Here is a 15588-nt window from a genome sequence, read left to right on the forward strand (position 1 = left end):
GGTGGCAAAGGAGTAAAGGACACAAACATTAGTTTTCGCATTCTGACAACTTTTTCTAGGTAATTTGATAGCGCTGATTCCGAATATAAAGTCAGAAAAAGTCTTGGACCGTCCCCCAGAGCGCTCAGTAAAGAGTTCTATTGTTTCGGGTCGTACAACTGTGTTTATAAGGAAATCAAATTTTCGACCCAGCGCCCTCGAATGCCGTTGAAATTTTTTTCTGACTACATTTTCAGAATTAGCGCTGTCAAATTACCTAGAAAAAGTTGTCAGAATGCAAAAATCAATTTTTTGTCCTTTACTCCATTGCCACCACCCCAGGTTGTTGTGTGGCGCGTCCGATCACTTCGGCCGCGTTACATTTCGGCCAACGCTCATTTCGGCCAACTGGATGTGTCGGCCATCTTAGGCCCTCTTAGGGTGGGTCTCACATTCAAAGCGAATCTAGTTGCGATACAGCAACTCCACCTCGCGAGGTGGCTTCGCGTACCGTATCTGTAGGCGTGGCCACTGCAAACAACCACCTCGTGCGGTTGAGCAACCGTACCATAACGAGATTCGCTTTGAATGTGAGACCCACCCTTAGTTTTCCTAGGTTTTCTTAGGTATTCTTATGTTTCTTAGGGTTCTTAGGTTTGTTATGGTTTCTTTGGTTTCTTAGGTTTATTATGGCTTCTTGGGTTTTTTTAACGGGTTCCAGCTTTGTTTGACATTCGGGGGCACGGAGCAAAAATTCCGTACCCCTCTGCCAGTTACGGACCACTTTTGGGTGACGTGCTTTTGGCCACATACGTTTTTGTCGGTTTACCGACTAAAACGTCCACAGGATGTCTTTGAAGTCCGAAAGTTTTGGTCGGTAACACATGCACATTCGGACATGCTACCACACTGCATCTGCTATGTTATTTTCTGTTCTGCCCATTAAAAACCAACTTTTCCAAAATTAGCCGTTACAGACACTTTCAGTCTTCAACCCTAATAAGAGCTGCGCTCCGGTCAACCAATGCACAGTTCGTGCATTTTCCTAGTTTATTGATTTGTGCGTAGGATGAAATGTGCGTACAGCTTAGGACTAAAAAGACGCATAGCCCATACCGTACCAATGTCGCAAGTGCACTTGTACGACAACCGGATATTTTAACTGAGTCTTACAGCGCACTGCGCCGCATGCTTTCGGAATGCTGTGGGTGGGATTACGCGTCTTTTCAGTCCTAAGCTGTAAGCCGAAGTTAGCGTTAGCTGAAATGTATTGTGGCCGAATTGAACGACGACCGAAACGAAAACGGCCAAAGTAATGAATGAAACTACTAGTAGCCAAACATTTCCCAGTCAATGAGCGTCGCGCCGTTGCACGCATCCTATCTACTTCACCTATGACTACTTTATGTATACAACTAATACAAGTATAGTAGTTCAAAAACTTCTCAGCTGGGTGGTGCACTGGTGCCTTGTGAAACGGCAGGGAAACAACCCTGTTTTTACGTCAATGCGCTCGCTTTCTCTGCCCCGCCCATCAGACTTCAGCACACATTTAGAGTCGAATCGCAGTAAATGATTTGTTGTAGGAAAATGCAGTTTTAACAGGCTGTAACAAAAAAATTTCCTCTAATTTCTCCTGATCCGGTATTGTGCCCATCACGCACATAACGTTTCCTCTTTGAATTTGTATGGAGATCCGTTGCCAGAAAAATTCCTTCGCCCGTGGTTGCCCGGTAGTGGTCGCGATGAGGAGTCCGACTTTATCGCCAGCTTCTTAGCTCCATCGCCCAAAGGTCCGTATGTTTCAAAGCCAGCGGCGACAAAATTATACCTTAGCTGAAGCCACGCATGTTTTGCGAGCTTTTTTGCTTTTTTGCCAGTTCCGCTGCGGCACCGACATTGACGGCTGTACGGTCGAGATAAGAAGCTGCCAGAGTGTCCACACAGGTTACGTCTATTGCGAGTGGTTTACCACGTTCCCATGGGACAAGCGTAACTACATCCGGTCTTTTGTTACCTACTAAGGCCAATCCTTTCGGTTCCACTCTGGCAGGAAAACCACCCGTCGTTAACGCGCGAGCGAACTCCTTGCTGATGCCATCATGTCTAGGTAGACGTCCGGCTGATCGTTTGCACCGCAATCCATGTCTCCAGTTCAAATAAGTAAGTGAATATTCATTTATTTTTCAATATGTACAAAACGAGCTTCGCTCAACAGTAACAACCAAATGAAGAATTTGTCCCAATAAACTTGAGAAGAGACTGCATAAAACACTCATAGCATTACCACGCATAATCTCCAAACTTAAACGCTGAAACAAAAAACAGGTGGAGCGACTCTCGCCCGTCCTTAAAAACAACTTCTTACCAATCTCCTTTAAAGTAGCAATGCCAGTCTCACACCAAGTGCCAAAAGTCTCACATGGAAAGGCAACAAAATTACAGCGATCAGTAAGCTCCTGGTATTTTTCACGGCAAAAATGTTTGGCAGCGGCGCCAGTACATTTTGAGGTCGCGTCGATGTATGAATTCTCCATCGTGTCTCTGCAAGTGACGTCCCATACTAACGGCTGACCGCGGTATCACTTCCAACGCGTGGCTCCATCCGGGCGCTTTCCATTTTTACGCAAAAAGCCAATAGGCTCCGGATACGACTCAATGCCGGCATTACATAGCGCTCGCAATATGATATCGTTATGCTCTGCGCCACATAGTGGATAATATCCAGTAGCATCATCATCTCATCGCTGCTCGTTTCCCGGTGCTTTGCATCCACCACAACATGCTGGGTACCGGAGTGCAATCGGTTATGCAACGTCGCCAAGCGGAGGAACGGGACGTATTTCGGTTTGCCGTCTTCGCCGTCAGGGATCATAATTCGGCTGCGCAAGACTGGGGTTTCCATCATCTGGTTCCATCCTACACAGACCGCGCGCATCTTCATCTGCGCCACCGTGTCCAAGTGCGAGAACACTTCCAGCCACAACTCCATCGGCAGCGCCATCTTACCGGGGACCTCCTGATCCTTCTTGATGAGCAACTTCTATTGGAGCATATCCGCTGCATCCTAAACCCGTACCACACACATACGAATGCCGATTGGAAATAAGAAGTCTTTCTTACCAGCAACTCCATATCCCACCAGCGATGTTCTTGTTTAAGATAACCCGGCTGATAAATGTACTCCAAACAGCCGTGCTCCATCCGCACCACGCAGACCGCAGAACGGTAGAAATCCATCTTATGGCCGTTTAGTAGCCTGACGAACTCTTCTGCTTCTTCGGTGGACATCGAGAGAAATTTATCGCTGAGCGGCACGGTGTTTTTGACGAAGTTCCCGGATTTAATATGACGCTTTAATGCAACGCATCGCTTATACGAAACAAGTACCCCTGCCTGGATATTCAGAATAATTTTCGTCGGATCGGGCGAGCGAATGCGTTCGATGGGGACGAAATCGGTACAGTGCACGCCGCCTGCCTCACATGTCCACTGGACGATGACCCCTCCGTATTGCGCCAACGGGATACCGCGCTGGAACATGGCCACGTTAGCCGGGAACCACGTCCAGGGACCCGACGGCGTCTCCGGCACCAGTGCTCCCCATTTCAACGGCACAACGTTTTTGACGTATGAACCAGCCAGATCAGCTTCGCTTTTCTTCGCAGGCCAGAAAAGTCTATTGAACGGAACGTATTCCCGGCGTCGGTTGGAACTTGGGACAGCTAAGATCGACGAAGAGCCCATTGCCCGCCACGTCCACCACGCGCCCGTACCGCACCATCCCGTCGTCGCCCAGAAACGTCCACGCTGTTTGGATGGTTCAGATCGCTGGGCATGGTTGACGATGGAGGACACACAGCGGAAAGTTTAATTCTGCTACAGCGTGCAGAAAACAACCTTCCTCAAGCTTTCTTCCTGAAGCTGAAATAAAGGATGGAAAATTTAAACAGCAACAGAATCCAGCAAAAGATCCTGAGGGACTGCCAGCGATAAATGTGCTTACCGTGAAATCACAGACCATGTGAAGAATTGCCTACCAATGAGATTGAAAAAGCAATGAAGGCGGAAAATTAATGTACTGCAAGTGCTCATACAAACACGTATGGCAATTGGCACGACCACTTGGATTCGCTATAGCGGTTGGATAGCTCTTGCTTAGCCACCACAACCGGCTATTTAGCGAAACTTCCTGTTTTTAGGGTTGCACACGTATTTGCATTTAATTGGTATTAATTTAGTAGTATCGTATTTACGTACCTACCAGCTTGTTGATTGATAAGCGTGAATGCAGTACACTGCCAGTAAATTCAAACGTGCCAATAAATTATGGGTTCTGTCTTCTTGCCTGCCTACGGTAGTTTTGTAGCGGTCCTTAGCAGAAACAACGATTTTCTTTTATGCAACTTGGTCGGACAGAAAGTAGTGGGTGAATACTGACAAAATAAAAAGAAACGAAAGTAGGAGAACAATTAAAAAGACGCAGTGCGTTAATCAGCAGTTTTATAAGTAATAGTTGCCAGATTAACAAGAAAGACCAAACGCTGTGACGCTCTCACGCAAAAAAAAAAACATTTTCATGTAATGATAAACACCTAAGATTTCTCGCTTCCCGGGTTACAAAGTTCATAACCAAAATCCCGGCGCATTTCCCTCAGCATCTGCTAGACCGATTCAGCGAAACACTTGTTTAAAAAAACGCCCTTTCCCGTTAGTTCACGAAATGGTTGGTTGCAAGGTTGGTGAGACTGCTTCAGTCATCTCTTGAGCCGGCGGAGGCTCGTTAGGCAAGTTCCGGCTCCTCCTGGAAACGGGTGACGGCAGCCTGAAAAGTGTATCATTAGCAAAGGTCAACAGGGCGTGGATAAATGACAATCACTAGGCAGCAGCCTTCAGAAAAACTCAACGTGCAAGCGCGGGCTCACTGCTTTATAGTCCTAAATTGAAGACAGCCGTTGCATTCCTTTAATGACAGCCAAACTAAACCGTTGTTTAAGGAAAAGCAGTACAACGCCTTCTTCCCGTCATTTCGCACGTAAACGGTTACTCTGTGCATGGTTCACCGCGCTACCGCCTTTTTATTTAGTCGATCACTTGACAACTGGAAAGGTCAAAGGCAAGGCTCGGAACGTCAAAGAAAACTTACCGAAAACGCCGGTACTGCACGCGTTTCGTGCAGCGTAATAAATGTAAATGAATTATAAGGCACAACGCGTACTAATTTATTTAGATTGTGCACTAGTTAAACGTATATTTTAATAACAACGTTATTTGATTATATAACGTGTGCTAACTTAATGTTCCTGCAACATCTGTTTTAATATCTGCAAAAATCTAACTGTTTTTTAAGCATCTCAAAATAATCGGTTTATTGTGCTAACTTCATACAAGAAATTCAAACACGGAAAATGTGCCCTGCTCACCAAATCTGATATCGTATACAGCTGCGCAAACGGATATTGCCGCAAACCCGGTTTCTTTGCAATACCAAAATACCGTAACTTGGACATTCTGGGTACACGTGAGCCAATCCTTTCAAAACTAGAATACACTTTAAAGTCCTTAGAATGCTAACCACTAGACTACCCCCCCCCTTGCATTCTTACCGCAACATCTTCCATTCCCGGATCACTGTTGTCGCCATCAACTTGTCGGCAAATACAGCCTAAGCGTCCGTCCATGTAATCCACAATGGTAACCGTCCAGTTCTGCCGATCCGATAAGTCGTCATTAACGCGCTTGATGACCTTCTGGACCTCTTCAGTGGGCAGCGAGCGAAATTCATGGCCCATCGTCAGATGCACCGTCTGTTTGATGAAGTACCCGGGGCGAATATGCTCCAGGTGTTCCGGTCCTTCGCCAACCGACAAGGACGCGTTGTCCAACGCTGCCTGCCGGTCCGCCAGCCGGCGCAGACTGTGATCCGACTGCGGTGGCCAGCGGAGGCGTTCAAGCGGAACCATTTCGGTACACGGCTCCTCGCTGCCCTTCCGCTGCCACTTGGCTTCGGCTCCTCCGCCCTGGAGTGGTTCCGGCCCGAAAAACACCGCTTGACCAGGGTGCCACATCCACGGACCCTCCGGGGTCTCTGGCACCAGGACGTCCACGGGAACGGGCGTAAACTTTTTTAGTTATGGAATAGAGGACCTCAGGTCCGTTTTGCTCGTCTTGTGCGGCACAAAGAGCCGGTCAAACGGGAAGTATTCGCGGCGCCGGTTGGGACAGACCTGGTCGATGAAGAGCCCGTCGTCCGCCACGTCCACCACGCGGCCCCACCGCATCATCCCGTCGTCATCCAGGATGTCCACGGTGTTCGGCCATTTCATTCCGCTGGGCATGGTGAACACTGGCTGCGGCGCAAGATTACCAAAAATTTGTTAGAATTGCGCTGGAATTTCAGTAATTAAAAAATCATCGTTATCAGGGTCGCGTTTGGATGGGATTGCTCTGGCCAAAGTCAGGAGATTCGGACTGCACACGGCTCCACTGTAATAGCTTAATGAGCGGTACACAAGAATTTAATCAGAATGAAACTAATTTTGCAGCCGTACTTTGCAATTGCTTATATTCGGCTAGTTAGTCGCAGCGTAAGCGGCTTCGAGGGCAAACGGAATTCCAAGAGTCACAGTGGAGCTAGCCATTTCTCTGAAAGCTTGGTTATGTTTCTCCAGAATATTCTGACCCTTGTTTTGGCTATTTTACTGCTTGTTAACCGACAAATCCATTTCCGACAGTTAGATTTTTCGTGAATGCGCTGACTAACGTTCTGCTGAAACCGCTTTCATATTTATTCTTAGAAAATGTTGTAAAAGTTTATCTCGTCATTTTTGTCGTACAGGTACATATGGCAAAAGTTGCGCTATGAACGAATGCCGCTATACTGTATCTACCACAATGATAAAATTTACTCCTCTCAATACGAGTTCGAGGGTGATTTTCAAGGAGAAAAGTTTATTTCGTAATTTATATCGACTGTGTCTAATTTTAAGATGAATTCGGTAATGCATATTTCATGAAAAATACAAGTAGAGCGTGAATGTGGTGGTGCGCCGCAGTATACAGGTTGGAGTACCCGAAAATTTAATTCAGTTGCGAAGATAAGTTTCTTTCACCTGCAAGTTGCATTTGGTAGAACCATGAGTGCGATACTAACAACTTTTACATTTCATTGAACATAATAAACATGGGTGGCAGCACAGTACTCGCGTCCTTTTATTTTTCTGACAATCGGCGCAAACTGAAAAAATCGCTTCAAATGTTGATCGGATTAAATGCAGTTTTCATAAGAGACAGTGGCAAATCGTGCGTATATGAAGAAAACTTTTCAAGCCTGATCTGTATTGCAAATTACACATATAGTGTACTACTCTCACTCCTCTGCGTGATTTTCATTCAAAACATGATACTGTACATGTCAAATATCAACAGGTTTACTGTTTATAACAAATTTTGTGCATGCGAACTGTGAAGCCAGAGTTAGGAGAAAAACGTATTGACTAGATCGTCGGAAAACTACAGACCAGTTAAACTTTCTTGGCTGGAACAAGCCACAGTAGCTGACATTTTCCTTATTGATACACGATGATGAAGACACTACGAGTATTAGTAGAAATGTTTACCATCCATTTTTGGGTTTCTTTAGAATTTCTAATTTTTAGGATTTCTCCCCGATGGAGTCCGCTACTATCACGCCGGTCTCTAAAATTGGACTCATTGGTCAAGAAACCACAACGAGAAACGTGCTAATTCCTCGTTCCACTGTACCGAGTCAACAGCGGGTAACACGCGACGGTCACACTCGCTGTCAACCGTCCAAGACCCTCCACGCGCCACACTCCTGCCGCCTTCTTTGACCCGGTACGAGCTGCATCAATAGAGCAGAAAGGCACCGGTTACCGGTTACAATTATGGCAAAATGTGCCACTATCACGCCGCTGTCTAAAATCTGACCGATGGGTTAAAAAAGCAGAGAGGGAAACTGTCGTGGCTTACTCGGTACTTCAGGTTCAGTAGCGGGTAAATCACGACGGTCACGCTCGTTGCCAACCGAGACCCTCCACGTGTCACATTTCTGCCTCCATCTTTAACCCGGTACAAACTGCATAAACAGATCACAAAAGGCATCGGTTACAATTATGTCACAACGTGCCGGTGATCTTCAGGTACCACGTGGACGCGAGATCTGTGCACCGCGGTACGCGGATCAAGCTGGACTGAGCCGTGGCTCACAACGCCAAGAACACGTACGTCCACATGCGAACAGCACAACATACAATGGACGACAAAAAGAGGTTGAACCGATCAGTCGGTCCGCGGTTCAAAAAATAGCCTGGCAACGACACGCCACCAGTAAAACTTGACGCTTACTCACTTTCTTTGCATGCTACTTTCAAACGCTCGCGCTCCGTGAATAGCGAAGTGCAACTACATTAATTGCATATCAGAAGGTGTAGAAAAAAATCCTTAACTTTTTGTTGCTAAACATGCGGCTGTTTACGGCGAACAGCACAAATTCTAGCCATTTTGCTTTCCCATAGACTTAAGCATAGATTGCAAGCCAAACGGTTTTGGGCACAGATCCTATGCTGTGCCTACGAGGAAGCAAAATGGCTAGAATTTGTGCTGTTCGCCATAAACAGCCACAGGTTTAGCATCAAAAAGTTAAGCATTTTTTTCTACACTCTTGATATGCAATTAGTATAGTTGCACGGAGCATCTGAAAGTAACATAAAAAAGTGATAACGTCAAGTTTTACTGGTGGCGTGTCGTTGCGAGGTTATTTTTTGAACCGCGGACCGACTGATCGGTTCAACCTTTTTTTGTCGTTCATTGTATGCAGACTACTAAAAATGGAAGCTATGACCAATTAAAATGGAAGCCGGCAAGCAAAACTAGCCACTATCGCAAAATTTCGCACAGCATACTGAATCAACCTTTCACACATGTTCAACAAAAATCTCCAACATCGACAGCCTCAGTAGGGAAAATATGAAAGGAAAACCACATTTTAGTAATGAGAAAAATAACGGCATCATCAAGCCAAGGCCTGCTTTATATAGCTGCACTAAAAGCGGAGATATTCGAGCCAAATTAGAGACCGCCTCGCATTTGCACACGGTCTCGTGGAATTCGTCAAGATGGAGAAAATGACTTACACTGCCAAGATCTGGTTCTCGATTGTCTATACTCGAATAGACAACTGATTCCGTGCATTCATCGGCGCCAGTCAACCATTGATTGCGTCGTATATGCGCGGCATGGATTTCCTGTCTCCAACAGTCACTGCTGCTGGCGCCGACCTTTATTCTGAATTCCTGATCAGTTTCCCTGCTGATCTCTTGAAATTTCAACGCTGCTGTTTTCACGTGCACCGAATTTCGTCTCGCCGGGTAAAATCCACCAGAATGAACGTCGGCGCCATACACGACTGATCAGTGCAGCAAATGTATGTCAAGCATGCACTGACCAGAGCATATAAAAACAGGTAAATTCCATCGACAAGCGAAAATCCACAATCAGTCTTTCGTTTGGCAAGTTTTTTTCCATCTGAGCTAATTCTTTGAATTCATGCGCATGCGGAGAAGACTCAAATTCTACTGCACTGACCACCCTAATATTACGCAGTCGCTGGTTTTTCTGTTGGTTCGTTTACTGAATTCTGGATTGCGGCGGACAACCGAGACGGCGCTGCCGGGGAAATTGTGGCCGCCGGTGTTTTCGTACCAAGGAACCGTGACGCCGAGTTTCCATGTATGAAAACACGTGGCAGCCATAACGGCGTTGTGCGCAGTACTGTTATGCTATGCGTGAAAATTGAAATACCATTGGGACTGGGAAACACGGGTTTGTATTAGAATGTAGCGATTCAGTGAATCGCTCCTTTCTAATCCAAAGCCGCGTATTTCGAATCACTTGGTGACCTTTTTCTTAACCGAGCCGCCGCGCCACCTCCACCTGTTTAGGAAAATGGCCCGGTACATAGTGTTAAAAATGGGATACATACACTGAAACTTTTCGCTTTCGGGCACTCCGAATCACTTTTTTGTAATACTTTATATCATTCTAAAGCTACAGGATTTGTATAACGTACATTGTTCTGAAAACCGTTTGCGCGGACAACATCCAACATCCGGCTGCCGTACTAAAATGGTCTATAAGTTTAAATGCATTGTTGTGTACCAAAAGTCTGGTTTTACCCGATCTCCTTGAAACTTTGCTGCAAAAGACACGTGTATATAATGTCGCTGCGGAGCCACAGTGGACAGCCTCGGCCACCACGGTCTGGTGTGTAAGTTGGCAAAAGGAAGACACGGTACTCATGCCTTGCTGAATGCAGCAACAAAAAGAGCCCTGAATTCCGCCAGAGTGCCGTCGACGCTCGAGCCACCTGGACTGGATAGAGGAGATGGCAAGCGGCCGGACGGAGTTACTGCTTTTCCCTGGCGCAATGGGAAACCGTTGATGTGGGATGTCACTGTTGCCGATACCTTCGCCCAAACCTACATAGGGCATACGTCAAGCGTTCCAGGAAGTGCAGCGGAAGTAAGAGAAAATCAAGAGCTACGGAAGTACGATGGACTCGCGGATCGCTACGTAGTACAACCTCTGGCTTTTGAAACTACGGGAACTTTTGGACCGCTAACAAAGAAATTTTTCAAGGAGTTATCGAGGAAGATTTGCGAATGTAGCGGTAACCCACGGTCGGGGGAGTTTTTACGCCAGATATTCAGTATTGAGATTCAACGAGGAAGTGCAGTGTCTGTCCTCGGAACTTTTAATGACATGAGAGACAACGAGGATGTTTTTTTAGCATTTAGATTGGCTGGTCGGGAATAATCAGTGCCCGAAAAAAAAAGTCGAAAGTGAACTAATTTCAGGTTCATAGCATTTTCCCATTTGTGTTAAAATTATGGTAAAAGGCTATAAACCTGAACGCGTGCGCGAAAGTTTTAGTTTATATATCCCATTTTTGACACCAAGTACCTAAACATTTCCCTTAAGTCTGCTCTTATCAAAGTGATGCTACGCACACCCCGTTTTTCATGCAGTGTTCAAGCCTATTCCGTGAATTCCATCGTTAAGGTAAAAAAAGCCTTAGAGCACGAGGTTGGCTGAAATTGCGCTACTTCTATGGACGATTGCCACTGTGCTACGTCTGGCACAATGACGAAAATCAGGGATATCCTGCACATAGTCATGGGATATCCTGATTACTCTGGTACCATGGGAGCGTGGAAAACCGCTGGCCGTAGATGTAACAGGCGTGGACACACTCGCCGCATCGTATATCGACCATACCTCTGTGAACGTCGGAGCAGCAGCTGAACAAGCGGAAAGAACGAAGCTGACAAAACACGCCTGGCTGCAACCTCGGTACAACCTCATGCCAGCAGCGTTTGAAATTTACGGACCATGGGGATGTGGTACTAAGACGTTAGTGGATAAGGTTGAAATTGGGATGGCTACTGCAACAAGCCAGAAACGAGCGAAAGAGTTTTTTAGGCAGCGGCTATCTGTTCAGATACAGAGAGGAAAACGCAATGTGTGTGATGGGTACAATTCCCGACCAGGATAGCATTGAGGAAGTGTTTTTGCTATGAATATTCTTTTTGTTTTAGTACTAAGTGTGTACTAGCGTGTGATACTTATTAGAGGTATAGCGAATACACAGTCAGCAAATCCAACGCGGAAATGCGGCCCTCCGCCATGGGAACAGCCCCAGCATCGGCTAATTTGGAAGAGATGTTCTGTATAATTAGACCGTCTATTTCTGTTGTCGGTTGAGGCTGTGGAATAAGTACATCGTTATTATGACAGAAAAATTGCGTGAATTTTGTATACCGCCAAATAAAAAGCTGAGCAAAACCATGCCACATAAAACTTCGTAAATGTATACAATAATTCACAGCCAACGTCTGACTTGCGATTCGGGCTTGATGTCATTTTCTAAAGTTACTCTCCACACTATTGGGCATTAAATTTTCTTAAAAAATTCGAAACATTGGATTTTTCATTATCTCGTCATTCTTACATTGCTTGGCTTAAATGGTATTCCAAAGTGTGAAAAAAATAGCTGAATAGTAAATATCATAATTAAGTTGTTGTCGAATAAGTCAACCAAAAACACGTTTTAACGAATAGAGAATATTAATTAATCAATTAAATATTAATTAATAATATCGGTTAATAATATAAAAATGGATATCATCAAAATGTTGGTTTCAAATTTTAAAACAGTACTGGCCTTGTCATACTTTATATGAATATTATTGTAACCTATTTCCGGCTAGGGTGACTTACTTACAAATCGAGAACGGGATTTTGAACCTGGCCGAACAGCAAATGTACGGCCACAGACAGGCGGAAAATGACTCACTAATCGTAATCGACACGGTTCAAATCATGTTTGACAGTATGTACCAATATTACGAGCAGCGAGCATATCAGAAATATTTAAAATCAACAAAAAATACCCGCAATTTATTAAGCTTCCAATTGGAAGCGATTAATGCCACTGTCTGCACAGTTTACAACTATTGCTTTACCAGGAATAATTGAAAGCTGTACAGAAGGTGAACATTTAATCGTTTCAATACAGGACGTGATGATTACAGATCCTGCAGATGGTCGACACGGCACGCACGGTGACGCACCACTTCGGGATGCCAACTTTGGACTGCCCAAGGGTTCGTTAAAAGCTGATTTATACGCGCATATTTTGAACGAATACTGAACGCTTCATGAATATGTGGAAATAATAAGTAATTTAGAAGTTCTGGCATGGGCGATGGATGAACTCCGCCCAGTGTAAGAAGGGACGGCGAATGACAGTTGCACAACATGTGATAGAATTCAAGGCCACGCCTCGTCGATATGAGGCCGCACGGTAGCAGGGAGGCAGGGACTGTGGCCGCGGTGCAGTGTGCAAAAGGCTAGGAAAACGGAAAGCGAGACGTTGTGCCAGTTTTGGATAATGCTGCATCCAAAAATTGTGGCTTATGAGAAATTAGGAATCACAATTAGGAAAAACAAAACGCTTTTATTTTGTGGTAGGCCGGACTTTGAACGGTCGACCATTTCTCGATCGCAACGCATAGACGCAGAAAAACATGAACGTGCAGAAGAATGATTTCGTAATGAATTACCAATTAATCTCTTAGGAAAAAGTACCACGTTAACTGAAGTCAGCGTTTCACTGATAACTTATTAGGACGGTTTGAGGGAAACGTCTGCAATACCGATCTCTCGTCTGTATCGGATCATGTGCAACAGAGCGCCGGGCTGGCTCTAATTCTCTGCTGCCGAAAAGTAGGGAAGCAGCCTATTTCCCAGCGGAACGCCTGTCTGTCCTTTGTGACTGCAGTTGTTATATGCGTGCATCTTTCTGATGTAATGGTCTTTTTATGAAGCATTAAAATCCAACGGAGGAAACACAACAACGACAATGGAAACGACACCAACTCTGGCGAATTCGGGCGAGATTTTTCCTTTTTATTCGGTTGCCAGTTATTGTATCTGTACATGCTGCTTTCTTGCTTTCGCACAAGTTACCCACTGTAGACGATTCTATAGGTGTATTTTAACATTACATTTACAAAGTAAGAATGTAGTAGTAATTTCGCTTCACGTTTATTCAATTCCAATGTAATATCAGTCATTACAGAACGGAAACGGGCAAAAAGGCTCACGTGATTCACGTTCGTCAATGTCCGTCTCGATAATAATGATATAAATAATGTCTCTACTACTCTAGATATAATACTTATTTCAAAATAAGGATAGCTGCATAACAATCGTATTATACGTACATAACCACTATTCATACTAATAATAACAAGATTCGGGTTCGCGTTTCTTGTGATCTACGGTCGGTTTGGACGAAGAATTTGTTTTGTTTTGTGCGAATTTGTATCTACTTGTACAGTATTTTGTATCTGTACATTGTACACCATCTACTTGTACTTGCATCTTGTATCTACTTGTACACCATAAAGAAAATTCAAAACACCGAAACACGTAACAAGATCAACGAGTACGGAAAGGACAAGAAAGGATAATGAGGTCAAAAGGAGAACCACAAAGCTTAACTACATGGATGATGCACATAGACAAACAAATCGATGGGAAACTGTGGATACTTTGGATACAGACCCAAGAACACGTAAGGTGTACGAGCTCGCCCAAATCCACTTTATGCACGGTGTGACGGTGGCACTCAAATTTTATCATTTTGTAAGGTTCCAGCATTACCTGCGAAGATTTATGCTATTAATATTCTGTAATTTGTAAATCGCATTCGCCTTTTGATGGTTAAGGGGAAGTTCGGTGTAACTTCGGTGAAAATGGTTTGTCACCGATCCGCCGGGAAATAATTAGGTTTTATCTGTATGTTTCATGATTAAGTTACTGAGTACATTAATTATGTTCATCTTTATGTTTATAACGCATAGAAAGCATGATTCTTCGGAAAACCGGTCGATTAAGAGAAACTCTTGCAAAAGCCACAATAAAGCACTCTGTTTTTCGAAGAAATCCTTTTTGATTTTATACTGATCTGTATGGAAGAGGCTCTTACGAAAACGTAGACTTGACTGGTTTCGCGGCATGACTGGCATTCGGTAGCAGCTGGGTTGATCCGCTCAGACAGACAGCAACTGTATCGTTTCAATGGCAACTGACTGAATAACCATGACTGGAGAACGGTCATCAAGGAATATCTGGCATAAATTCCGCATAACCAAAACCCTGAAGCTGTAATGCGCTCTCTTTCCCGGGCTCCGAATTTATCTCGCCCAATGACAGCGACCAGAAAGAAGGTTAAGGGTGACTGGCCCCGCCCAGGCATCAAATCCGTATCGCGCATGTAGGAAGCAAAGAATGCCCGACTTGCGCGACAATGCGCGTATATAAACACGAAACTCTATCGTCAGGAAATAATCAGCCTTGTGTTTGACAGACCTGTTTCTATTTTGACTATTTCTACGACATGGTGCGTAAATGCGGAGAATTCTCTATTTTTTGCTTTTTGCTGCACTAAGCGTTATAGCTTCTGGTTTTGATATTAGTTTTCCGTTTACTGAATTCTAAGGTTAGGCTCATATTTCTGTTTTTGCGTGGTATTGAAGGCGTCCCTCTTCGGTTTCCATGCGGAGCGAGCTGCAGTTACATAGCCGACCATGTCGCACAGCCTCACGATGCAGAGCGACAAGAGCGTCTGTGTGGCTGGACAGCGAACCGGCAACGCAGTCTGCATCTGGGCGTTTTAGGGAAACTCAAAACGTAAGCTTTCTGAAAATGCGCTGTTCGGACGTGGGTCGTTCGATTGTAAGGCGACGGACCGCCTTGCAGTCGACTGATCGGCGTACGCCGGCGCATTACCGCTGGAAGAAAAGATGCGTTTGCAACTGACGAGGTTCGTTATCGTGAAAAATTCGTAGTTTTGCAATGGTATTAAAGCGTCAATTAATTCATGCAAACTGTGCCGGATTCTACAGGCTACAGCTTCCGTGCGAATAAGTTCTTCTAGACTACTGATTTTTGTTTTGATTTTTTTTCATTTCGTGCCGAGGGAATTATAATTTATCCGGTATAGGTACTTCTGTGTAGGGA

The sequence above is a fragment of the Paramacrobiotus metropolitanus genome, unplaced genomic scaffold (genome assembly GCF_019649055.1).
Source record: "Paramacrobiotus metropolitanus isolate TYO unplaced genomic scaffold, Prichtersi_v1.0 Parri_scaffold0000035, whole genome shotgun sequence".
Lineage (NCBI taxonomy): Eukaryota > Metazoa > Tardigrada > Eutardigrada > Parachela > Macrobiotidae > Paramacrobiotus > Paramacrobiotus metropolitanus.